Source organism: Bos grunniens, chromosome 24, assembly GCF_055505025.1.
Source record: "Bos grunniens cultivar Pamir isolate PY7600 chromosome 24, Bosgru_T2T1.0, whole genome shotgun sequence".
Taxonomy (NCBI): Eukaryota; Metazoa; Chordata; class Mammalia; order Artiodactyla; family Bovidae; genus Bos; species Bos grunniens.
Genome location: NC_141188.1, coordinates 50,840,618 through 50,866,672, shown reverse-complemented (window position 1 = coordinate 50,866,672; position 26,055 = coordinate 50,840,618). Strand labels below are relative to the sequence as shown.

At 44.1% G+C, this 26,055-nt stretch overlaps 2 long non-coding RNA genes across 6 annotated transcripts; one reads left to right on the top strand and one right to left on the bottom strand.

Annotated features, from left to right (window-relative positions):
* Window positions 1-589: 589 nt before the first annotated feature.
* On the top strand, window positions 590-4,226 carry LOC147346260 (uncharacterized). The gene is made up of 3 exons (XR_015153506.1): window positions 590-735; window positions 1,559-1,682; window positions 3,257-4,226. It is a non-coding gene; the product is annotated as an uncharacterized LOC147346260 (long non-coding RNA).
* A 17,503-nt stretch (window positions 4,227-21,729) lies between these two features.
* On the bottom strand, window positions 21,730-24,858 carry LOC147346259 (uncharacterized). 5 transcript variants are annotated; one of them, XR_015153503.1, is made up of 4 exons: window positions 24,473-24,858; window positions 23,822-23,978; window positions 23,307-23,424; window positions 21,730-22,417 (listed from the first exon to the last, which is right to left on the bottom strand). It is a non-coding gene; the product is annotated as an uncharacterized LOC147346259 (long non-coding RNA). The 5 variants fall into 5 exon arrangements; XR_015153502.1 differs by having other exon boundaries at window positions 21,731-22,423; window positions 23,822-23,897; window positions 24,473-24,839; XR_015153500.1 differs by having other exon boundaries at window positions 21,732-22,417; window positions 23,822-23,897; window positions 24,473-24,832.
* Between the last annotated feature and the right edge of the window lie 1,197 nt (window positions 24,859-26,055).

Here is a 26,055-nt window from a genome sequence, read left to right as displayed (position 1 = left end):
CGTGCTTCAGTGTGTCAAAATGTCCAGGAAGAACAGTGATTGGCCAGACTTTAAGGGTTATGGATCCCACGGACCAATCACTGTATGAGTGGAGAGGAGCAACCGCTGTGATTGGCCAAGCCTGAGTCACATGTCCATCCCTGTGTCCTGGCAGTAGAATAAGGCAATGGCAGCCGCAGCAGTGTCACAAGTTGAGAGTTGAGGAGGTGGACTTCCTCAGAGGAAAAGGAGTGGGTGGAATTGTTATCAGAAGAAGGGGAAAAGGCCATGCAGCAGACCCAAAACAACAGATGTCCACTACAATTATGTTCCAAAAATTCATCTGAAAGTGGTTGCTTGGAACTCAAATTCTATTTCCCCATAAAAACCATATTATAACAAGTTCTTGTATTTACATGTTGTTTTATAAGGCATTTTCTTATCCATGATGTCACTTGACCCCTCAATAGCCCCGTGAGGTACAGAGAGGTCTCACATGACCCTCACTCTCAAGCCAGCCGTGAAACATCCTTTACTGGGACAGGCCTCTGTGCCAGCTCTCATGAACCCTCAGGTTCTGGGAAGAATTTCCATGCTGGGGCAGGGAGTCATACTAAGCTGTCTGCTCCTTCCAGGCCTGAGTATTTCCTCATCCTTCTCCCCCGACTTTGTCCTGGGCCCCTCAGAGGCCACCTAATGCGGATGGAGCTCCAAGGCTGTGGGCAGCATTGTGTGAAACTCTGCTTGGAACAGAAGGTAGAGGGATGAGGGAGAATGTTACCTGCTGGCACCAGACTTCCTCTCAGGAAAATAGCCTGAGATCCTATGGTGGAATGAGGAGGGGATGGGAGTGCTGAGCTGAGCAACGCTGCGGGTGGCTGGAACAATGCAGGTGCAGAGAGGGTGGGGGTGGGGGCCATAAAGACATGAATATTCTGTCTTAATTTATACACTGTATGATGCTGCAATAAAACTCCCCTTATATAAATCCCTGAATTGCCGCTTAAATTTTCTAGAGCAAGATAGTAAGCTTCCCTGAGCAGGGGAGAGTAGGTGGGGAGAGGTCAAAGGGAAGGAGCAGAAACAAAGGAAGATTCAGAGAGTTCAGAAGAAGCAGGAAATTGGAGCCAGAGGTGACTCAAGGATGCATAAGCCCTGGAATTAGCAGAAATCATGAGGAGGGCATCAGCCACTGCGAGTGTTGAGTGAACTTTTTTTTTTGATGTATTGTTGCCTTCAATATATTAGTTTCAGGTGTACAAGACAGTGACAATATTTTTATAGATTATACTCTATAAAGTTATTAAATATTATGCTGAAGCAGAAGCTTCAATATTTTGGCCACCTGAACCAAGTTTTTGGCCAACACAACGTGACTTGCAATAATGCCTCTGCCTGCAGTAGGAAGAACGGGTGGGGAGGAAGGGACAGCAAATGCTGAGGCAGTACACCCTGTGTGGTGGTCAGGCAGCCTCCAAAGGAGGTGGTGGCCTAGATCAGGGTAGTGCTTGAGGAAATGGGGAGAGATGCATGTTTTGAAATGTATTTACAGATCTTGGCTTCTAATGTCATTTTCCAGTAAAAGGAACCAGGGGTCTTTACAGAACATAAGGGCTGGAGCAAGAAATATACAAGATGAGCCTGGAGCATCTCGTAGCACCAGAAAATAGGGAAGTGCTCAACAAATATAAAAAACCCCACAGGTATGGATGGAGAAATGTTGAGAGTAAAGATACTTCTCTTCACCTGCCCTCTTCTGCTGATCTAGCTTGCTGTGGGCCAGCTGACAGAGGTCCCAGTGGTCAGAGCTGGGACAATTAGAGCAAGAAAATGAAGTAGGATTGCATTCCAATCCAAAGTATAAAATAAATATCCATTAGTCCATGAAGATGTAAAGGAACGATTAAGTTAATAAACAAGGGAGAAGAGACAAATCTGGGCAGAAGAATTTTAAATTAATTATGCAGATACTCTATCCTCAGCAAGGTGGAGCAGAACTCCCCACATCTCTACTGTGAGCCACACAGAGTGACTTAATTCCAACAAGTACACGATAGAAAAGTGGGAAAAACCCAGAAACTGCAGGGACATCCTGGTGGTCCAGTGGCTAAGACCCCCTGCTCCCAGAGCAGGGGGCCCCGGGTTAAATCCCTCATCAGGGAACTAGATCCCACATGCCACAACTAAAGATCCCTCAGGCTGCAGCTACAGATTTCTCATGAGGCAACTAAGACCCAACATAGTCAAATAAATAAATTAGAATATTTTAAAAAACAAAAAAAACAGCCTAGTAACTGCAGACGAGAAAGCTGATAAGCTCCTCTCAACTAGGTGATCAAGATCAGCAGCAGCAAGGCTAAAGCATTTTGAAGTATGTGCCCTTGATATGATGTGATGACGTGTATTGAAAGAGGCAGGGTTTTCTTTACCTCTCAATGAATTATTCCAATGAATAATTTAATGCATATAGACTATTCATTAATTTGAAAAATATTGACTACCTTCTATGCACCAAGCACTGGTCTAAAGGTTGAGATTTGTTCTACTGGAGAAAAACAATATACAAAGGAATAGAAAATCTTCAGGTATAATAAGCACAATGAAGGAAGGAAAAGCAAGATAAGAATGTTGTGAGGGGAGAGGTGTTCATTGATAAGGGGCAGTCTATGAAGACCTCTCTGCTAAAGAAAATAAGAACCAGGATCTCAAGGAAACATGAAGTTAGCCCTGTGAGAAACATGCTCAGCAGCCCACACTCAAAGAATGGACTTGGAGACAGGAGGTGAAGCGGGAAGAGGAGGCTTTAGTGAGGGTCTTGTGAGACCAGGCGTCTGGTGGGCAGGCACACCCAGAACCATTATAATGGGGTTTTTATTTTCTGCCCATGCAAGTCCTCTCCCCAGCTCCTCATTGGCTCAGTATTACGGGGTTAACAATCTTCCTGAAGTCTTTTTATCAGTGGATGGGGCCATGAGTAAAGCTTGTAGGCTTCTGAGTGGAGGATTTATATTAACTGTTTTCCCCACCTCTTTAGTTTCCTGCACATGTCCAGGGTAAAGCCTGAGAAATTGTTCTTATGAGGAAGGGGAACCAGGAAGGGAAGAGAACAAAGGACTGGCACCGAGCTGCCGTCTTTAGAAACCTTATTCACAAGCTGGGGACATGGGTGTATATATATGTATACATATGTATGTATATATACACATCTTTCTATTTAGTTATTTTTTTTAATGAATATGGATCATTTCTTGATTTCTTATATCTTTCTCTTTGGTAGAAAAGACCATATTTTTCTTAGAGCCCTGAGGTGACTGAAGGAAGAGCACCCAGGTAGAGGCTTCCTCAGAATGGGCTGCGATCCGGGCCTCTTGTCTTCACACCCTTGTGCAGCCCTGTGGATCCAACTGAACCATTTGAAGGGATGGCGGGTGAGTTCTGAGCCTAAGGCATGAAAGGCATTGCGACTCCCACCTTATTCTCTTGGTTTTTCTTCTGAAGGAATCCAGCCTCCATCTTCTCTAGGCATCCTGCTGCATACCCAGGAGAGGTCCACGTGAAGAACTGTGACCTTCTGCCAGCAGCCAGCACCAACTGGCCACCCTCTTGGATGTAGACTCCCCATCCCTGCCAAGCCCCAGATGACTTGGTCCCTACCAACATCTGACTGACTGTAATACTGAGGAGGGCCATGAACCGGCTTCTTAGGAGGTGCTAGTGGTAAAGACCCATCTGCCAATGCAGGAGACTTAAGAGACTCGAGTTCCATCCCTGGGTCAGGAAGATCCCCTGGAGGAGGGCATGGCAACCCACTACAGTATACTTGCCTGGAGAATCCCATGGACAGGGGAGCTGGGCAAGCTACATTCCATGGGGTTGCAAACAGCAAGACACTACTGAAGCGACTGAGTACTCACGCAGGAGCCAGAACCACCCTGCTAAGCTGCTTCTGGTTTCCTATCCTGTGGAAGCCGTAAGAGATAATAAGATGATTAGTATTGCTTTAAGCTACTAAGTTTTGGGGTGAGCTGTTTTGCAGCCTTAGAAAATTGAAATCAGTATCAATTTTGAAGACCCCAAGCTATAATACACTTATTGTATCCAAAGCTCAGCAGGTGGGGTAGGAAGAAGTCTGGCTGGAACGGAATGAATGTGGAGGGGAGTGTGGAGGGGAGTGTGGAGTAGCCTGGGGCCACAAGAGGGACACCATATTTCTTCTGTTGGCAAATTATAGAGAATTTTGAGCAAAAGACCCTGATCTCATTTATATTTTAACAGAATCCCTCTGTGCAGTATTTGGGAGTAGACAGCAGCAGGGGAGTGGTGGAAACATAACAATTAGGGGGCTACTACAGTGGGCAGTAGGGGCGGCGGAGCCTGGTGGGCTGCCGTCTATGGAGTCGCACAGAGTCAGACACGACTGAAGCGACTTAGCAGCAGCAGCAGCACAGTGGGCAGTAGATCCGGCAGCTTCAGGATCTATTTCTGAGGCAGAGCCAAGTTTTGCCCAGGTAAGTATGACAGTGTTAGGAATGACCCCAGAGTTTTGTAAGGATGGACTTGCCATTTACTGAAGGATAAGGTTAATTGGGGAAAAAATCAAAAGTTTGCTTTGTGACTTAGCCAGTTAGATAGGAGGTGGAAATGATGACAGAAAAAGAGACGTCAAGGACAAGATCTAGACTCCTGAAAGGGAAAGGGCTGGGCCGGAGCCTTGGTGGGTGTGGCCGTTCCTTCTGTACATGTTTTTGATCATTTGAAACATAAAACAACGTTTGGGATCCTCAGGCTCCTTATAACCACATGTCTTCTGTTGCTGGAGGTAGTTTCCTGACTTTCTGGTCTCTTCACTGGGGTGCCTCAGGCAACACAGGCTAGGATGGTCTTGGAAATATTAGCACTGGTGAGCCCATGCCTCATCTCAAGTGACGACCAGGGACATCACATCTTCCATTTAGTCAAGAGAAACCAGAAATGCAGGTTTTTATGTGGAATCTCCCTGTCTTTAAATGTCGTCATGCAATTCAATTATTTAGAAAGTTATGCAGACCACAAGACACATTGGTGGCCTGGATGTGGCTCAGGATCACACTAAACTCGTGGGTTTAGATCAGTCGCTTGAGAAATCTTTCTGACTCACTCTCTTTGCCTAGAAATGGGGCAGTACATGTCTCCTCTGCTTATCTCTCATGTCTGCTGGGAGGCAGAGGCGTGAAGTCATGCGAGGGAGAAGGTTTGTAAACTATGGGCCCTACTGCAGCAGAGCGCCGATGCTGCTGCGGGCACCACTGCTGCTGTCATAGGCATCAGGCTCGGGATGCAGCATCCCTTGACTCATCTTTGTTGACATCACTAACAGCACAAGCCACTACCCAGACTGCTATTCACTAATTCTCATGCCTCCGTTATTCATTGACTTAAAACTCACTTATTTACTTCCTACAGCACCTTGCAGTGCCTGCTCACAGGAAGTACTCAATAAGCATTCGCTCTAGGTGATGTTAATCATTCATTCACTCATTAATTCCACTACAATTTTTCCCTTTGGTGCTAATTACGTGTCTGTTGTTGCCGGGGCAGCCAGGCGAGCTTGGAAGGCATCCACGTGTGAAGAACACAGCCAGCACTGAGTGCTCAGTGGAAGAGCACCGTGTGCCAAAGGAGCTCCCCAAGGGGACTGGGTGCGGGGGGTGGGGGGAGGTAGAGGGGTGTCAGGAAGGCCTTCGGAAAAGAGGCAAGACTGGAAGCAAGCTCTCAACTATGATAGGATTTGGATTGGAGGAGAGAAAGGAGAGCAGCTGGGGTGACCAACCGTCTGGGTTTGCCTGGAATTGAGGAGTCTCTCAGGATGTGGGACTTAAAATACTAACTCTAGGACAGTCTGGAGCCAGCCAGTCACACTGAGAGCAAAGAAACTAATGATTCTGAGTATAGACTGTGAAACCAGACAACCTGCGGTCACATTTCTCCCACTGTCCTAGATGTGTGCTCTTAGACAAGTTACTTAACCCGTCTGAGCTCTGGTTTTCTAATTAATAAAACAAGGACCCATCTTGTGAAGTGGTTTTAAGGACTAAATGAGCAAATACAGTAGATACTCAATAAATAGTAGCCAGCAGCAGCATAATTCCAGGTAAAAAGAATAAATTGTGCTTCTCTTAAATTCCCAGGAGTCTGGACTCCAGACTCCAGCCCAAGCAGCTGCTATGATTCTAATAGCCATAGGGCCTACTCCTCTTGGGCTTCTCTGGTGGTCAGACAGTGAAGAACCTGCCAGCAATGCAGGAGACCCAGGTTCAGTCCCTGGGCCAGGAAGATCCCCTGGAGAAGGAAATGGCTACCCACTCCAGTATTCTGGCCTGGAGAATTCCATGGACAGAGGAACCTGGCGGGTTACAGTTCCTGGGGTCGCAAAGAGTCGGACACGACTGAGCAACTAACAAACTATTCCTCTTAGAAAAGACACTTTCGTCTGCCCTTTGAGGCTGGGTCTAACAAGAAGGTCTTAGAACATCATCAACGAAATTAAGAGCTAACCTGAGAAGTCAGACAGAGTATCAGATAGCTGCAAGGGTTTTAGCAAAATCCACACATATTTGAGATCTTCTCCCTTCATGGGCAGAGAAGGCAATGGCACCCCACTCCAGTACTCTTGCCTGGAAAATCCCATGGACAGAGGAGCCTGGTAGGCTGCAGTCCATGCTAAGGGTCGGACATGACTGAGCAGGCTTTCTGTAAAGGCTGCAGAGTCCTTCCTCCTGCCCTGAAAATTCCAATTAGGCTGTAGGCAGCAACTTCAAGACATCAGGCAACATTTTTGACTCTCCTTAAATTAAAAGCCAAGGAAGCAACAAGCCAGCAAGAACAGCCAGAATCCCACCACAAACTACAGTAGCTGTGTCTCCATCAATTTTCTTCACCCTCTCCTCCTGAGATATTTTGGTTCTCTGCTCTTCACAGCTTCTCTGGCACCACACCTGGTTTTGATCCTGTCCCTGTCATACGCCATCCCACTCTTAACAGCTATAACCTCTTCTAAGTGACTTTTTCTTTTTATAAATATAATATAGCTTTACAGAAAGTAAACTTGGAATATTAAATATGTGAAAATAAGAAAGTAAAAATTACCTTTAAAATTCTACCAACTAGGAATAACCACCAAATGAAGTTGATGTTGATCCTTCCAGATGTAGAAAGGTAGATGGCAGAGGACAGATGGAAAGATAGATAGACAGATAGATGCCTTCGTATGTGCATGCTGAGTCGCTTCAGTCATGTCCAACTATTCATGACCCTGTGGACCAGGCTCCTCCATCTACGGAATTCTTCAAGTAAGAATATTGGAGTGACTTGCCATGCCCTCCTCCAGGGGATCTTCCCAACCCAGGGATCGAACCCGCATCTCTTGAGTTTCCTCCACTGGCAGGTGGGTTCTTTCCCACTAGTACCACCTGGGAAGCCCCCAGATAGGTAGATAGATAGATAAAAATAGACGTTATGATGTCCATCCCTCCCTTCTTTCTTATTAAGAGAACCTTAGTTTTGAACCCAAATAAAATTCTGTTTTCCACTTTCCCTTTCAACTAGGGATGGCCACAAAATGTGGTCTGATCCAGGAGTTCTAAGCAGTTTGTTGGAGATTTCTCAGAAAGTTTCTTTCCTGACATAAATGCTTCCTCTTCCTCCTTAAAAAAAAAAAAATATATATATATATATATATATATAATAGTTATTTATTTGGTTTCTTGGGTCTTAGTTGTGGTGCATGGGCTTAGTTGCTCCTCGGTATGAGGGATCTTAGTTCCCCACCCAGGGACTGAACTCATGTGCCCTGCATTGCAAGGCAGATTCTTAACCACTGGACTACCAGGGAGTCCCTTATTCCTCATTCTTCCTGTTTTTTTCCCCCCCTTGCCTGGGGTATTTATACAGTTTATAATTTTAGGAAATGGCTATGCTATGACAACCATCCATGGTGATTTCAATAGGACAAATTCCTAGAAATGGACCTACCGGGAAAAGGCTTGCAAAGTGTTTACACTTTTGATAGCTACTTACTGAACTCCTTCAGGAATTGTTCTACCAATTTATATTCCTATCAACTATATTTGAGTCCTTCGCTCACTTTCATGTTTGCCCCTGTTAAATCTTTGCCAGTTTAACAGGGAAGAATTTTATCATCAATGTGAAAACGTACATTTCTGGTAGTGCAACAGATTCAAACGGAGAAGGCAATGGCACCCCACTCCAGTATTCTTGCCTGGAAAATCCCATGGACGGAGGAGCCTGGTGGGCTGCAGTCTATGGTGTTTCTAGGAGTCGGACACGACTGAGCGACTTCACTTTCACTTTTCACTTTCATGCATTGGAGAAGGAAATGGCAACCCACTCCAGTGTTCTTGTCTGGAGGATCCCTGGGACGGGGAAGCCTGGTGGGCTGCTGTCTATGGGGTTGCACAGAGTCGGACATGACTGAAGCGACTTAGCAGCAGCAGCAGTTTCTTCTGAGAATTTTATAATTTTAGCTCATACTTTTAGACCTTTGATCCATTTTGAGTTAATTTTTGTATATGGCGTGAGGTGGGGTCCAATTTCATTCTGTTACATGGGATGGTCAGTTATCCCAGCACCATTTGTTGAAAAGACTACCCTTTTCCCCATTGAATTGTCTTGGCTCTTGATAGTTACATTCAATGTACTTTCCAGAAGGATCCCCCTCCCCCCAAAAAGCCAAGAGAAACATAGAATTCAGTAATAGCATGCCCAGGGTACCAACACCTCTTCTCTGGGACTTGTATATCCATTGGTGCCTTATCATTCGGGTTATCTCTGTCGGTTCTCAAGACTTGGTTCTGAGTTGTACCTGGGTGTAAAAGACAGTTAAGACTTTGTATTCTCCAATGTTGTATAGAAATTTCAGGGTTTTTCAGCACCAGTGGTAGATATTATTTCTCTGAGTCACCAGCTACTTGTTCCCCATTAACAATTAAAATGCTAGGAAATTCCATCAGTTCAACATACAGCTGGCTTTTCCCCAAAAGCAGCTGCTCAGGCTCCAGGAGCCTGAAGTGACCTCAAGAGAACTTGGACCCAGGCCACATTGGAGGGAACACTTGGGGAGCCAAGTCTCCCACTTCTGGAGGACAGCCCACTGGCTCAGGAAAAGCAACGTAGGATGCAGGGTAACTGGATTTACTTGGATGCTCCGGGTTTCTGAGTCTTTTCTTTGGTTAAAGCCACAGAGATGCACACAGACAAGCCTCCCTGGATTGCTTAGATAACACCCTTCACCTGGATTTCCCAGCATTTTGTTTACATCTTTACTATGGTTTGATCAACATAGTCTTGATCTCCAGTGGCCTCAGCCTTCAGCAGCTTAAAGGGCTTCGGTACCGGCCAGAGATTGAGGTTGGAGGCGGGTCACAACAGTGAAGGCACTGAATCCTAAACATTAGACCAATCATCAGTGACAAGGCCCTGACTCTTGGGCTTTGCAGAAAAAGAATCCCCACAAATATGAAAAATACTGAAGTAAGTAGAGTGTTTATTGTTGTTGCTATTGTTGAGTTGCTCAGTCATATCAGACGCTTTGTGATCCCATGGACTGCGTCACGCCAGGCTACCTTGCCCTTCACCATCTCCTGGAGTTTGCTCAAACTCATGTCCATTGAGTTGGTGATGCCATCCAACCATCTCATTCTCTGTCGCCCCTTCTCCTCCTGCCCTCAATCTTTCCCAGAATCTGGGTCTTTTCCAATGAATCAGCTCTTCACATCAGATCGTCAAAGTATTGGAGCTTCAGCTTTAGCATCAGTTCTTCCAATGGATATTCAGGGTTGATTTCCTTTAGGATTGACTGGTTTGATCTCCTTGCTGTCCAAAGGACTCTCAAGAGTCTTCTCCAGCAATACCATTCAAAAGCATCAGTTCTTCATCACTCAGCCTTCTTTATGGTCCAACTCTCACATCCATACATGACTACAGGAAAAATCACAGCTTTGACTAGATGGATCTTTGTTGGCAAAGCAATGTCTCTGCTTTTTAATACACTGCCTAGGTTTGTCATAGCTTTTCTTTCAAGGAGCAAGCATCTTTTAATTTTGTGGCTGAAGTCACCATCCACAGTGATTTTGGAGTCCAGGAAAATAAAATTCGCCCTTGTTTCCACTTTTGTTCCATCTATTTGCCATGAAGTAATGGGACTAGGTGCCATGATCTCAGTTTTTTCAATGCTGAGTTTTTAACTAGCTTTTTCACTCTCCTCTTTCACCCTCATCAAGAGGCTCTTTAGTTCCTCTTTGCTTTCTGCCCTTAGAGTGGTATCATCTGTATATCTAAGGTTGTTGATATTTCTCCCAGCAATCTGGATTCTAGCTTGTGATTCATCCAGCCTTGCATTTCACATGATGTATTCTGCATAGAAGTTAAATAAGCAGGGTGACAATATACAGCCTTGACGGACTTCTTTCTCGATTTGGAACCAGTTTGTTGTTCCATGTCCAGTTCTAACTGTTGCTTCCTGACCTGCATTTCAGATTTCTCAAGAGGCAGGTCAGGTGGTCTAGTATTCCCATCTCTTGAAAAAGTTTCCACAGTTTGTTGTTATCCACACAGTCAAAGGCTTTATCGTAGTCAATGAAGCAAAAGTAGATGGTTTTCTGGAATTTCTTTGCTTTTTCTATGATCCAGTGGATGTTGGCAATTTAATCTCTAGTTCCTCTGCCTTTCTAAATCAATTTGCATATCTGGAAGTTCTTGGTTCACGTACTGTTGAAGCCTCGCTTGAAGGATTCTTCTAGCTTCGTTGGCAATGCTTTTTTTTGTGATTGGAATAAAAACTGACCTTTTCCAGTCCTGTGGCCATTGCCAAGTTTTCCAAATTTGCTGGCATACTGAGTGCAGCACTTTAACAGCATCATCTTTTAGGATTTGAAATAGCTCAGCTGGAATTCCATCACCTCCACTAGCTTTGTTCATAGTAATGCTTCCTAAGACCCACTTGACTTCACACTCCAGGTGTCTGGCTTTAGGTGAGTGATCACGCCATTGTGGTTATTTGGGTAATTAAGACCTTTTTTATATAGTTAGTTCTTCGTTCTTGTCACTTCTTCTTAATTTCTGCTGTTAGGTCTTTGCCATTTTAACATGGGCACAGCAAAGGACAGAAAGGCAAGAACCTAACAGAAGAAGAGTGTGTATTAGGAGAGGGAAAAAGTATAGTATATGTGGATAGACACACAGGCAGACTCAGACAGTCGCACCCTTGCGGCAGTTTAAGTCACTTATATGGGGCATCTCTTCTGGGCTTCCTTTGGCCATTCATTTTGATTTGCCTGGTTCAGCATCTATATTTGGTATATCTCAGAGTCTTTCCATGTGTGCACACACATTTCTTAGCCAAGATGGATTCCACTCAAGAGGCCTACGGGTAATGAGCATCAGTTCGCATCACTCCCCTTTTGACCTCCAAGGAGGCTTTTTGTGCCTGAGAAGTCAGAGGGGTCTCCTGACTTGGAGAATAAGAAATGCTTGGGGAGGGAGGAGCTAAGATGATGGAGGAGTAGGACAGGGAGAACACTTTCTCCCCCACAAATTCATCAAAAGAACATTTAAACGCCGAGTAAATTCCACAAAACAACTTCTGAAAGCCGGCAGAGGACATCAGGCACCCAGAAAAGCAACCCAAGTCTTCGAAAGGAGAGAGAAGAAATACAGCTCCACTCACCAGAACACCAACACAAGCTTCCCTAACCAAGAAACCTTGACAAGCCACCTGTACAAACCCACACAGAGCGAGGAAATGCCACAATAAAGAGAACTCCACAAACTGCCAGAATACAGAAAGGACACCCCAAGCTCAGCAATTTAAACAAGATGAAGAGACAGAGGAATACCCAGCAGACAAAGGAACAGGATAAAAGCCCACCAAACCAAACAAAAGAGGAAGAGATAGGGAATCTACCTGATAAAGAATTCCGAATAATGATAGTGAAATTGATCCAAAATCTTGAAATAAAAATGGAATCACAGATAAATAGCTTGGAGACAAAGATTGAGAAGATGGAAGAAAGGTTTAACAAGGACCTAGAAGAAATAAAAGAGAGTCAATATAAAATGAATAATGCAATAAATGAAATTAAAAACACTCTGGAGGCAACAAATAGTAGAGTAACAGAGGCAGAAGATAGGATTAGTGAATTAGAAGATAGAATGGTAGAAATAAATGAATCAGAGAGGATAAAAGAAAAACGAATTAAAATAAATGAGGACAATCTCAGAGACCTCCAGGACAATATTAAACGCTACAACATTCGAATCATAGGGGTCCCAGAAGAAGACAAAAAGAAAGACCATGAGAAAATACTTGAGGAGATAATAGTTGAAAACTTCCCTAAAATGGGGAAGGAAATAATCACCCAAGTCCAAGAAACCCAGAGAGTCCCAAACAGGATAAACCCAAGGCGAAACACCCCAAGACACATATTAATCAAATTAACAAAGATCAAACACAAAGAACAAATATTAAAAGCAGCAAGGGAAAAACAACAAATAACACATAAGGGAATTCCCATTAGGATAACAGCTGATCTTTCAATAGAAACTCTTCAAGCCAGGAGGGAATGGCAAGACATACTTAAAGTGATGAAAGAAAATAACCGACAGCCCAGATTATTGTACCCAGCAAGGATCTCATTCAAGTATGAAGGAAAAATCAAAAGCTTCTCAGACAAGCAAAAGCTGAGAGAATTCAGCACCACCAAACCAGCTCTCCAACAAATACTAAAGGATATTCTCTAGACAGGAAACACAAAAACAGTGTATAAACTCGAACCTAAAACAATAAAGTAAATGGCAACGGGATCATACTTATCAGTAATTACCTTAAATGTAAATGGGTTGAATGCCCCGACCAAAAGACAAAGACTGGCTGAATGGATACAAAAACAAGACCCCTACATATGTTGTCTACAAGAGACCCACCTCAAAACAGGGGACACATACAGACTGAAAGTGAAGGGCTGGAAAAAGATTTTCCATGCAAATAGGGACCAAAAGAAAGCAGGAGTAGCAATACTTATATCAGATAAAATAGACTTTGAAACAAAGGCTGTGAAAAGAGACAAAGATGGTCACTACCTAATGATCAAAGGATCAATCCAAGAAGAAGATATAACAATTATAAATATATATGCACCCAACACGGGAGCGCCGCAATATGTAAGACAAATGCTAACAAGTATGAAAGGAGAAATTAACAATAACACAATAATAGTGGGAGACTTTAATACCCCACTCACACCTATGGATAGATCAACTAAACAGAAAATTAACAAGGAAACACAAACGTTAAATGATACAACAGACCAGTTAGACCTAATTGATATCTATAGGACATTTCATCCCAAAACAATGAATTTCACCTTTTTCTCAAACGCACATGGAACCTTCTCCAGGATAGATCACATCCTGGGCCATAAAGCTAGCCTTGGTAAATTCAAAAAAAATAGAAATCATTCCAAGCATCTTTTCTGACCACAATGCAGTAAGATTAGATCTCAATTACAGGAGAAAAACTATTAAAAATTCCAACATATGGAGGCTGAACAACACGCTGCTGAATAACCAACAAATCACAGAAGAAATCAAAAAAGAAATCAAAATTTGCATAGAAACTAATGAAAATGAAAACACAACAACTCAAAACCTGTAGGACACTTTAAAAGCAGTCCTAAGGGGAAAGTTCATAGCAATACAGGCATACCTAAAGAAACAAGAAAAAAGTCAAATAAATAACCTAACCCTACACCTAAAGCAACTAGAAAAGGAAGAAATGAAAAACCCCAGGGTTAGTAGAAGGAAAGAAATCTTAAAAATTAGGGCAGAAATAAATGCAAAAGAAACAAAAGAGACCATAGCAAAAATCAACAAAGCCAAAAGCTGGTTCTTTGAAAGGATAAATAAAATTGACAAACCATTAGCCAGACTCATCAAGAAACAAAGGGAGAAAAATCAAATCAATAAAATTAGAAATGAAAATGGAGAGATCACAACAGACAACACAGAAATACAAAGGATCATAAGAGACTACTATCACCAATTATATGCCAATAAAATGGACAACGTGGAAGAAATGGACAAATTCTTAGAAAAGTACAACTTTCCAAAACTGGAACAGGTAGAAATAGAAAATCTTAACAGACCCATCACAAGCACGGAAATTGAAACTGTAATCAAAAATCTTCCAGCAAACAAAAGCCCAGGTCCAGACGGCTTCACAGCTGAATTCTACCAAAAATTTAGAGAAGAGCTAACACCTATCCTGCTCAAACTCTCCCAGAAAATTGCAGAGGAAGGTAAACTTCCAAACTCATTCTATGAGGCCACCATCACCCTAATACCAAAACCTGACAAAGATCCCACAAAAAAAGAAAAGTACAGGCCAATATCACTGATGAACATAGATGCAAAAATCCTTAACAAAATTCTAGCAATCAGAATCCAACAATACATTAAAAAGATCATACACCATGACCAAGTGGGCTTTATCCCAGGGATGCAAGGATTCTTCAATATCCGCAAATCAATCAATGTTATACACTACATTAACAAATTGAAAAACAAAAACCATATGATTATCTCAATAGATGCAGAGAAAGCCTTTGACAAAATTCAACACCCATTTATGATAAAAACTCTCCAGAAAGCAGGAATAGAAGGAACATACCTCAACATAATAAAAGCTATATATGACAAACCCACAGCAAACATTATCCTCAATGGTGAAAAATTGAAAGCATTTCCTCTAAAGTCAGGAACAAGACAAGGGTGCCCACTCTCACCATTACTATTCAACATAGTTTTGGAAGTTTTGGCCACAGCAATCAGAGCAGAAAAAGAAATAAAAGGAATCCAAATTGGAAAAGAAGAAGTAAAACTCTCACTGTTTGCAGATGACATGATGCTTTACATAGAAAACCCTAAAGACTCCACCAGAAAATTACTAGAACTAATCAATGCCTATAGTAAAGTTGCAGGATATAAAATCAACACACAGAAATCCCTTGCATTCCTATACACTAAAAATGAGAAAACTGAAAGAGAAATTAAGGAAACAATTCCATTCACCATTGCAACGGAAAGAACAAAATACTTAGGAATATATCTACCTAAAGAAACTAAAGACCTATATATAGAAAACTATAAAACACTGGTGAAAGAAATCAAAGAGGACACTAATAGATGGAGAAATATACCATGTTCATGGATTGGAAGAATCAATATAGTGAAAATGACTATACTACCCAAAGCAATTTACAGATTCAATGCAATCCCTATCAAGCTACCAACGGTATTCTTCACAGAGCTAGAACAAATAATTTCACAATTTGTATGGAAATACAAAAAACCTCGAATAGCCAAAGCTATCTTGAGAAAGAAGAATGGAACTGGAGGAATCAACCTACCTGACTTCAGGCTCTATTACAAAGCCACAGTTATCAAGACAGTATGGTACTGGCACAAAGACAGAAATATTGATCAATGGAAAAAAATAGAAAGCCCAGAGATAAATCCACACACATATGGACACCTTATCTTTGAGAAAGGAGGCAAGAATATACAATGGATTAAAGACAAACTCTTTAACAAGTGGTGCTGGGAAAACTGGTCAACCACTTGTAAAAGAATGAAACTAGACCACTTTCTAACACCATACACAAAAATAAACTCAAAATGGATTAAAGATCTCAATGTAAGACCAGAAACTATAAAACTCCTAGAGGAGAACATAGGCAAAACACTCTCCAACATACATCACAGCAGGATCCTCTATGACCCACCTCCCAGAATATTGGAAATAAAAGCAAAAATAAACAAATGGGACCTAATTAAACTTAAAAGCTTCTGCACAACAAAGGAAACTATTAGCAAGGTGAAAAGGCAGACTTCAGAATGGGAGAAAATAATAGCAAATGAAGCAACGGACAAACAACTAATCTCAAAAATATACAAGCAACTCCTACAGCTCAACTCCAGAAAAATAAATGACCCAATCAAAAAATGGGCCAAAGAACTAAATAGACATTTCTCCAAAGAAGACATACAGAGGGCTAACAAACACATGAAAAGATGCTCAACATCACTCATTATCAGAGAAATGCAAATCAAAACCACTATGAGGTACCATTTCACGCCAGTCAGAATGGCTGCAATCCAAAAGTCTACAAGCAATAAATGCTGAAGAGGGTGTGGAGAAAAGGGAACTCTCTTACACTGTTGGTGGGAATGCAAACTAGTACAGCCACTATGGAGAACAGTGTGGAGATTCCTTTAAAAACTGGAAATAGAACTGCCTTATGATCCAGCAATCCCACTGCTGGGCATACACACTGAGGAAACCAGAAGGGAAAGAGACACGTGTGCCCCAATGTTCATCGCAGCACTGTTTATAATAGCCAGGACATGGAAGCAACCTAGATGCCCATCAGCAGATGAATGGATAAGAAAGCTGTGGTACATATACACAATGGAGTTATTACTCAGCCATTAAAAAGAATACATTTGAATCAGTTCTAATGAGATGGATAAAACTGGAACCTATTATACAGAGTGAAGTAAGCCAGAAAGGAAAACACCAATACAGTATACTAACACATATATATGGAATTTAGAAAGATGGTAACAATAACCCTGTGTACGAGACAGCAAAAGAGACACCGATGTATAGATCAGTCTTATGGACTCTGTGGGAGAGGGAGAGGGTGGGGAGATTTGGGAGAATAGCATTGAAACATGCATAATATCATGTATGAAACGAGTCGCCAGTCCAGGTTCGATGCACAGTACTGGATGCTTGGGGCTGGTGCACTGGGACGACCCAGAGGGAGGGGAGGGGAGGGAGGAGGGAGGTGGGTTCAGGATGGGCAATGCGGGTATACCTGTGGCGGATTCATTTTGATATTTGGCAAAACTAAGACAATATTGTAAAGTTTAAAAATAAAATAAAATTTAAAAAAAGAAAAGAAAAGAAATGCTTGGTCTCTTATCTTCTATCTGGGCAAGGGCCAGCTTCCTTTCTTGATTGTCCTGCTATTGATATTTTGGAATTTCAGTCCACAGGATACAAATCGCCAGTAGTTTTACCCTGGGGGAGCTAACACATACAGAGAATTTGTTATGTGGCAGGCATTGTTCTAGGAACATTTAGGTCCATTTTATAGGTGAAGAAACTAAGTGTGTAAATAACTTTAGAAAGATCACACAACTTGTAAGGATTCAGATTCCTGGAGTCTGGCCCCAAATCCTTAATGGTTTAAGCACCCAGACTCAGAATCTGGACTTTTGGAGAACACGGTCTGCCTGGGCTGCTTTCTGCAGACCCACAGTACACGCACACCGAGGGCTGTGTAAGAACTGCAGGCATCGTCCAGAACTAGAGAATGTCATAGCTCATTGCAAACATAGAGGTCGTCTAGTCCAGCCCTCTCAGGTTACACAAAACAAAAGCAAAACACAGACAGGGGAAGTGGCAAAGCTGGGACCAGAGTTCCAGGTTCTGGACTCCTGGCAAAGCACTTTCCCCTTCACTCTCAATCCATTTAATGCAAGAGTGTCTACAATGTAAGGAACGTCTAGGTGAGCAGGGCCTGTGTCCTTGGAGGACACAGGACACAGGATGTGCTTCTTGCCCATTTTCAACCCAAGCCACATGGTCCCCCACCTCAGGAGTTCAGCAGGGCCCTGACCAGGCTCACTGCTGAGCTGTACCTCACAGGGAGGTGTACCAAATGCAACTCACGAGGTCCAACCCAAGTGTTCCCCTTCCTTCCTCCACCCCCAGGGGTGAGAAGCAGGCTGAGAAACATAAATATGGGATTCCTGGGATAGTTCAAAGGAGTGTGGGGACTATGGGACAGACAATAGTCAAAACACCTAAAGTAACCAAGCAGGACCCTATGAAGCCTTCCTGGGACAGGCCTTTCCCTATATCCTCTGCTTTAGCTCCTGTCTGAAGTACCTGTTGTTGTTGCTGAGTCACGAAGTGGTGTTTGACTCTTTATGACGCTATGAACTGAAGCCTGCCAGGCTCCTCTGTTCATGGAATTTTCCAGGCAAGTATACTAGAATTCAGATCAGTTCAGTCACTCAGTCGTGTCCGTCTCTTTGTGACGCCATGGACTGCAGCACGCCAGGCTTCCCTGTCCATCACCAACTCCTAGAGCCTACTTAAACTCATGTCCATCGCGTTGGTGATGCCATCCAACCATCTCATCCTTCATCGTCCCCTTCTCCTCCCGCCTTCAATCTTTCCCCGCATCAGGGTCTTTCCTAATGAGTCAATTCTTTGCATCAAGTGGCCAAAGTTTTGGAGTTTCAGCTTCAGCATCAGTCTTTCCAGTGAATAGTCAGGACTGATTTCCTTTAGGATGGACTGGTTGGATCTCCTTGCTGTCCAAAGGACTCTCAAGAGTCTTCCCCAACTCCACAGTTCAAAAGCATCAATTCTTCAGTGCTCAGCTTTCTTTATAGTCCAGCTCTCACATCCATATATGACTACTGGAAAAACCATAGCCTTGACCAGATGGACCTTTGTTGGCAAGTAATGTCTCTGCTTTTTAACACGTTGTCTAGGTTGGTCATAACTTTTCTTCCAAGAAGCAAGCATCTTTTAATTTCATGGCTACAGTCACCATCTGCAGTGGAGCCCAAAAAAATAAAGTCTGTCACTATTTCCACTGTTTCCACCCCTTTACCTGCTCTTTAAAAGTGCTTTGCCAAAACCCTTGTGGGAGCTTGAAGGTTTTCAGGGCATGAGCACTTGGTCTCCTTTTCTGGCCTTGCATTAAACCTTTCTCTGCTCCAAACTCCAACGTTTTAGTTTGTTTGGCCTCACTGTGCTTCAAGCACACTAGTTAACAACTTGGGTTAACAATAACACTGGTCTTACCACCATGCAAATTTCTCCAGAGAACTCCCAGCCCTGGTTGGCACTCTCTGATCCTTATCTTAGTGGCGCACCTGCACAGTTAGAAGAAGACTCCTGTATTTCGCTGTACTGGGGGTTTGCATGTCTAAGTCTGCAGAAGCACCGTGAGCCTGCCCCAGGCTGCAGACCAGCTCACTGTAGGACTGGCCTCCTCATGCCCTGCTCCACACACTGTGTGCTAGTCACTGTTGCTGTCTCCTCATTCTGAAATTGATCTTTAATCAAAATCAGGCCACTTGTTTGAAATCTGAGACGTTGACACATGGCATTAAATGTTTTAAGGAGATAAGGGTTTCTCAGCTGGGATAGTTTTGTTTCTCACGGGATATTTGGCAACACGGACAGACGTTTTTAATTATCACAGCTTGGGAGGCGCTGCTGGCATCCAGTGGGCAGTGGCCAGGGAGGCTCCTCAACACCTTACAAGGCACAGAGAGCGCCCTCAACAAAGAATCATCTGACCCACATCGGTAGTGTCGGGTCTCTAGATTCTAGAGTATGTTGGGGAAACGAGGGTAAGAGGAGATGCAGGGGGCCGTTATTTCAGATTAATCCAAGAAAAAGATAGTCCAAACTGCTGCCTTGGGTCCAGGCCAGGGGGACAATTAGAAGCCCTAGGTTTGACTTGCCTGTGTGTTTGTGTAAAGGGGAGATTGTCTATCTTCTCAAAGAGTCCTGTGTAATCGACTCTTTGCCTGTCATTCTTAGAGAGGCCTGCCAGCCCAGAGCAAGCACGTGAAGTGAACCCTGGCTGTGTGCTGCCCCAGTCTCGCCCCAGCCTCGCCCCAGCCTCACCCGGGCTAATGAGTCATCCGGATGAAAGTGCCTGCACACCTGGACTCCCAGGAAAGAAACCACGTACCCCGGGACCCTCCCTCCCTCCCTCCCTCCCCCTTAGGCAGCTCTCCCAGGACCAAGGGGCCACCTCTCAGGCTCCACTGGAGTCTGGCCCACATCTGTGGACCAGGAGTGGTCTTGGGTAGAAATTCTTGGTAGTGAAGCTCCCCTGTGGGAAATGCATCCTCCTCTCAGCCCCTACTTTTCAGCCAACACCTGATACTTTGTGTCGGACCTGATTCCCCTAACTTTGACCTACTTCCTCAGGCTGAAAGAGACAGGAAAATAGATGCGAGGTGTCACGTGGTAGGGAAAAAATTTTGTGGCACACCCAGTTTTTCGGGCAAGTTGATAGCAAGAAAAATGAATAGCAAATTCATATATCAGGACCAGATTTTGATCTTAGAGTGACTCTGTTCTTTATCTCATGTGAATAAAGGTTTTATGCTTTTTTTTTAAGGCATTGATTCCCATCAATATATAGGAAAATATTTGGTTGCCCTAGATCTGTTTGATTTTGACATCATTTGTATTTTAGGGCAAGTGCCCAGATCAGATATGAGTTCTTATTGGCTAATCATACTTCACTCCAGAATCTTGGAGGCATTGTTCTTCCTTGTTAAGGTTCTCACTAGAGGACCATTTTCTGCAATCAATCCACTCGACAAACACCGGTGGAGCTCAGGTGAGGGCGAGGCCATGCGGACAAAAGTGAGTAAGCCGCTAGTGCTCCCAAACCAGCACGCCGTGGACTTAAAGGAGTGATGGTAGCTCATTGCAGCACAGTCTCAGCACGCCCCGTCAGCCTGCCCTGTGAGGAAGTATCCCCCAAGTGACATTCTCACCTGATTCTGCCCTCTGTGGAGCCATTATCTGACCTGCCCCTGGAACAGCAAGTGGAGTTACTTCTGCATGTGCCTAATAAATATTTGTTGGATGAGACGAGGACTGTGTGAATGCAACTAAAGCCAACAGAAAGAATTAATGAGACACAAAAAGAAAATCACTGTATAAATTCACTTACGTGAGGTACCTGGAGTTGTCAAATTCATAGAGATAGACCGTCGAGTGGTGATTGCCAGGGGCTGGGGGGAGTAGGGAATGTGGAGTTACTGCTTAACAGGTGTAGAATTTCCCTTTGGGAAGATAAAATTGTTCTGGAGAGGGAACACTCTGATATAAATTGTAGCAATTTTTTTTGGCTCTGTCTCCCGAAGCAAAGGAAATAAAAGTGAAAATGAACACATGAGACCTAATTAAACTTAGCCTTTGCACGGCAGAGGAAACCATGAACAAAATGAAAAAATCTACTGAATGAGAGAAAATATTTGTAAACAATATGACTGATTAGGGGCTAATATCTAAAATGTATAAATAGCTCATACAACTCAACATCAAAAAAACCAAAAAACCAATTTAAAAATGGGCAGAACTGAATAGATGTTTTCCTGAAGAGGAAATGCAGATGGCCAACAGGATGCTAATTATTAGGGAAATATAAATCAAAACCACAATGAGATATCACTTCACACTTGCCAGAGTGGCTAGGATTAAAAAGAAAACAAATAACAAATGCCGGTAAAGACGTAGAGAAGAGGGAACCCTCCTACACTGTTGGTGGGAATTGGTACAGCCACAGTGGAAAACAGTATGGAGTTTCCTCCAAAAACTAAAAATAGAACTACCATATGACCCACCAATTCCACTCTGGGTATATATGAAAACATGTATTTGAAAAGATACATGTAACCCAACATTCATAGCTGCACTATTTATAATAGCCAGGGTATGGAAGCAAACCCACTATTTATCAATAGATGAATGAATGAGTAAAGAAGATATGGTGTATGTATACACACACACACACACACACACACACACACACACACTACTCAGCCATGAAAAAGAACAAAATTTTGCCGTTTGCAGCAACATGGAATGGACTTGGAGGGCACCATGCTAAGTGAAATAAGTCAGAGAAAGACAAATACTGTATGATACCACTTACATGTGGAATCTAAAAAATACTACTAGTGAATATAACAAAAAAGAAGAAAACTGACAGAGAAAACAAACTAGTGGTTACCAGAAGGGAGAGGGAAGTGGGGAGCGGCAATATGGGGGTAGGGGATTAAGAGGTACAGATTAGTATGTCTGAACTAAGCTGCAGGATGCATTGTACAACAAGGGACTATAAGCAATAATGACTATAAAAGAAGTATAACCTTTACAATTGTGAGTCACTATATTGTACAGTTGTAACATATAATATTATACTCAACTCTACATCAATTTTTTTATTTTAATTAATTAATTAATTTAATTTTGGCTGCCCTGGGTCTCCATTGCCACATGGGCTTTCTCTAGTTGCGGCGAGCGGGGGCGACTCTTCTTGCAGTGCTCAGGCTTCTTGCTGCAGTGGTTCCCTTGTTGCGGAGCACGAGCTCTAGGCACGGGCTTCAGTAGTTGTTGCTTGTGAACTCTAGGGCAAGGGCTCAGAAGTTGTGGTGCATGGGCTTAGTTGCTCCACAGCATGTGTAATCTTCCCAGACCAGGGATCAAACCCGGGGCTCCTGTATTGGCAGGCAGATCCTTATCCACGGTACCACCAGGAAAGTCCTATACCTCAATTTTTAAAAATGTTTTTGATCAATATCTTGTAATAACCTATTATTGAAAAGAAATTGATAAAGGATGTGTGTGTGTGTGTGTATATATATATATATATATATATATATATATCTGAATCACTTTGCTGTACTAACCAGAAACTAGTACAACACTGTAAATCAACCATATTTCACTTTTTAAAAACCTTCTGGAGATGGATAGTAGTGAGGGAGGTGCAGCAATGGAAATATTGTTAATGCCACAAAACTATAAATTTCGTATTTTAAATCCGAATTTTTAAATTTTTACTGTGATTTTATTTTATCACAGTAAAAATCAGTTAAAATTGAAAAAAAAAAAAAGAAGCAAGACAGCACTGGGGAAAGAGATAGCTGAGATAAAGGTGCTTTAAAAACACTCTAGCTGTTTCCCAAGAATTGATGCTTTCAAAATGTGGTGTTGGAGAAGACTCTTGAGAGTCCCTTGGACAGCAAGGAGATCAAACCTGAAGGAAATCAACCCTTAATATTCATTGGAAGGACTGATGCTGAAGCTGAAGCTCCAATACTTTGGCCACCTAATGCCAAGAGCCAACTCATTGGAAAAGACTCTGGTTCTGGGAAAGATTGAGGGCAGGAGAAGTGGGTGACAGAGGATGAGATGGTTGGATGGCATCACTGACTCAATGGACATGAGTTTGAGCAAGCTCCAAGAGACAGTGAAGGATAGGGCAGCCTGGCGGGCATGCTGCAGTTCGTGGGATCACAAACTCAGACACGACTTAGTGACTGAACAACAACAACTTTATCTGTGCAGATAAAATTTATAGTGAAGAATGTGGCCTAGTTCTTAGGCTTTAGACTCACTTCAAACCTCTGGGTTCCCTGGCTTCACACACCTGGGGTTTATCACATCGTGATCTGATCCTTCACGAAGGTCTGGGCTGACACTCCTGTGACCCCCAAGGCTCCAAAGAACCTTTGCCTTCAAGAAGCTTGTCTGCTCAAGATGAGATACTAGGATGAAGGTGAAAGTGCTTTAAGAATCATGAGTGTCATAGAAGTTATTTTAGAATGTAGATAGGCTCCAGGGCAGAGACTTCCATTCCTCCCTCTCTGTCTAAGGTCTGGGGACATGAGGCTCCTTGCAGGCAAACTGCCCCCACCCCCCCAGCCCCCCAACACACACACACCCACCCCCAACTGCTCTTTCGTTATGTTATCTGTAGAACTGGGCTTGGGCCTCAGTGCCACATTCTGACTTGAGTGCCCCATTCCCAACATATTTCAGTGACACTTGTCCTCTCCGGATGACCTCAGGTGAGTCCAGTGAGGACCCTCCCTGAGACCCCCCCAGACTCCTCCTTCCTTCCTTCCAATTGAAAAATCAGCACACACGACTCTACTCACACACCTGCTTCCTCTGTTCCACAGTAGTTGCTGGTGTCGACGCGGTATGGTCACCTGCCCTTGATCAAAGCTCCTACCGGCTGTTTTGAACGCAGGCAGGGAGAGGTCAGAGGCTGTCTCATTCAGTGTGTGTTTCTGCGCAGCCAGACAGACTCCAGGAACTAATTAAATCACCAGATCAGACTGCCCACTTCTCTTTCCTCCTCTTCTCCCGCTTTGGGCTCCCCTCCCCATTCAAAGGGCTTCCCAGGTGGTGCTAGTGGCAAAGAACCCCCCAGCCAATGCAGGAGACCTAAGAGACATGGGTCCTATCCCTGGGTCTAGAAAGATCCTCTGAAGGAGGAGGCATGGCAACCCACTGCAGTACTCCTGTCCGGAGAATCCCTTGGACAGCGGTGCCTGGCGGGCTACAATCCATAACGTTGCAAAGAGTCAGACACAACTGAAGAGACTTAGCATGCACACTCGCCCCATTCAGAAGGCCCCAGGCCTTCAGGCCTCATCAGCTTAGCTTTGGCCCCAGAGGCCTGTCTGAGGGGCTAAGCTGGCCACAGAAGAAGCCCCAGGCACCCAGGCCTCCCCAAGAATGCTGGGCCAGCAGGACGAGGAGAGGGCAGAGAGAGAGGAAGTAGGCTGTCTGACCCTCCAGGGATACCTGAGTTCAACTCCCCAGGAGAAAGGGGGACTCGAGGCCTGGGGTTGAGGGGTCCTCGAGATATTTCTGGATCCCGTCTTCTTCCCCTTCAGCTCCATTCACCCTCCATCCCTGTGAGCTCTCCCTCAAGCCCAGGGTGGGTGTGTTTCCTCTCTTCTTAGCTCCCACTGTTGACAACTTCCAGCAAGCCTGTCTGCCCCCAGAGAAGAGAGAGAGGCTGGTAGCATGAAAAGAGCTCAAAGCCCTGGGCATGTTCCTTGGCATCTGGCTGCTGTCTCCTCACGTCCCAACCCCGCCACGCCTCGCTCCTCTTGCCACTCCCGCCCTGAGACAACGGGACAACGTGCTCTGCTGCAGAACACAGACGGGCCCGATCGCGCTGGCAGTCCTGACGCCGTCATGAAAGAAACCAAGAGGGAACAAGAGGCACAGTGCGTGCCCAGCCCCACCTCGGCTCTGGAACGTGAGCCGGAGGGCTGCGCATGCAATCACACAGGAGAGCGCGCCGGAACACGACACAGCCCTGCCGCTCTGCAACTCTGCAAATGACCAGAGCCGGCGGCCACACACGACAGACCCCTCCCCGCTCCCTGGCAGACGGCAGCGTTGGCCAGGCTCGCCAAGCTTGAGCTCTATCAAAAAGTTCTATCAAAAAGACCCAGGAGGGAGCTTGTTGACCCTCGGACTGTGCTCTGGACCCAAGAAGAGAGCCCAAACTGGCAATCGTTCTCACTCTCTCATATCCGGCCAAGGAGCCCTGGAGCAGAGACATTGGAGGATCTAAGGGGAGCCATGCCTAGGGCAGCCCCGGGTGTGCCTATTAGGAGGAGTGGGCCTTGAGGACTTAATAAGTTGTCTGAATCTCCTTTCCCGTATCTGTAAATTGAGCCTAATGACACACCACGGCTGACTGTATTAAAGGAGAAAATAAGCCAGTACTCCCTGATCTGAGTTACAATTATGGCAATGATTATCCAGTTGCTTGGTTAATCAACATAAATTTATTGATCACCTACTATATGCCAAGGACATTCTCCACATTGCTGCATCTTATCTTCACAACAACCCTAGGAGGAAGGCATTATTATTCCCTTTTTACAGACAAGGAAATGGAGGCTGGGCAGCCAGGTTAATCATTTGCTCCAAGTTACATTGCCAGTAAGTGAAAATTCTTGCAGGTGCGGGGCCTCCAAAGCCCATGCTTTTTGCACCATAGGCCTCTGCCCAGATCTCTAGGGCAGAAAACATGTGCAAGAGACTGGACACACGTGGGTGGAATCAATTAAGATAAGGTTAGTATGAGCAGAAGGTGTGGGCTCAGGCTGGAGGAGTTCAAACTCCGGGGAAATTCAGGTGTGCAGATGACAGAAATCAGGTCCACTGTCCAGTGAGCCTGGAGACACCTGGGGCCAAGGTGAGGGCTGGGTAATAGCCTTTGGTAAAGGGCTCCTGTTGGGAAGGGGAGTGAAGGGGGCTGGGTCAGTGCAACAGTTTACAGAGGCCCAGGGGGCAAGTATCTGTGAATGTTCTCCTGCTAGAAGCTGTGACAGCCCCACTCCCCACCCTGACCCAGGGCACAATTA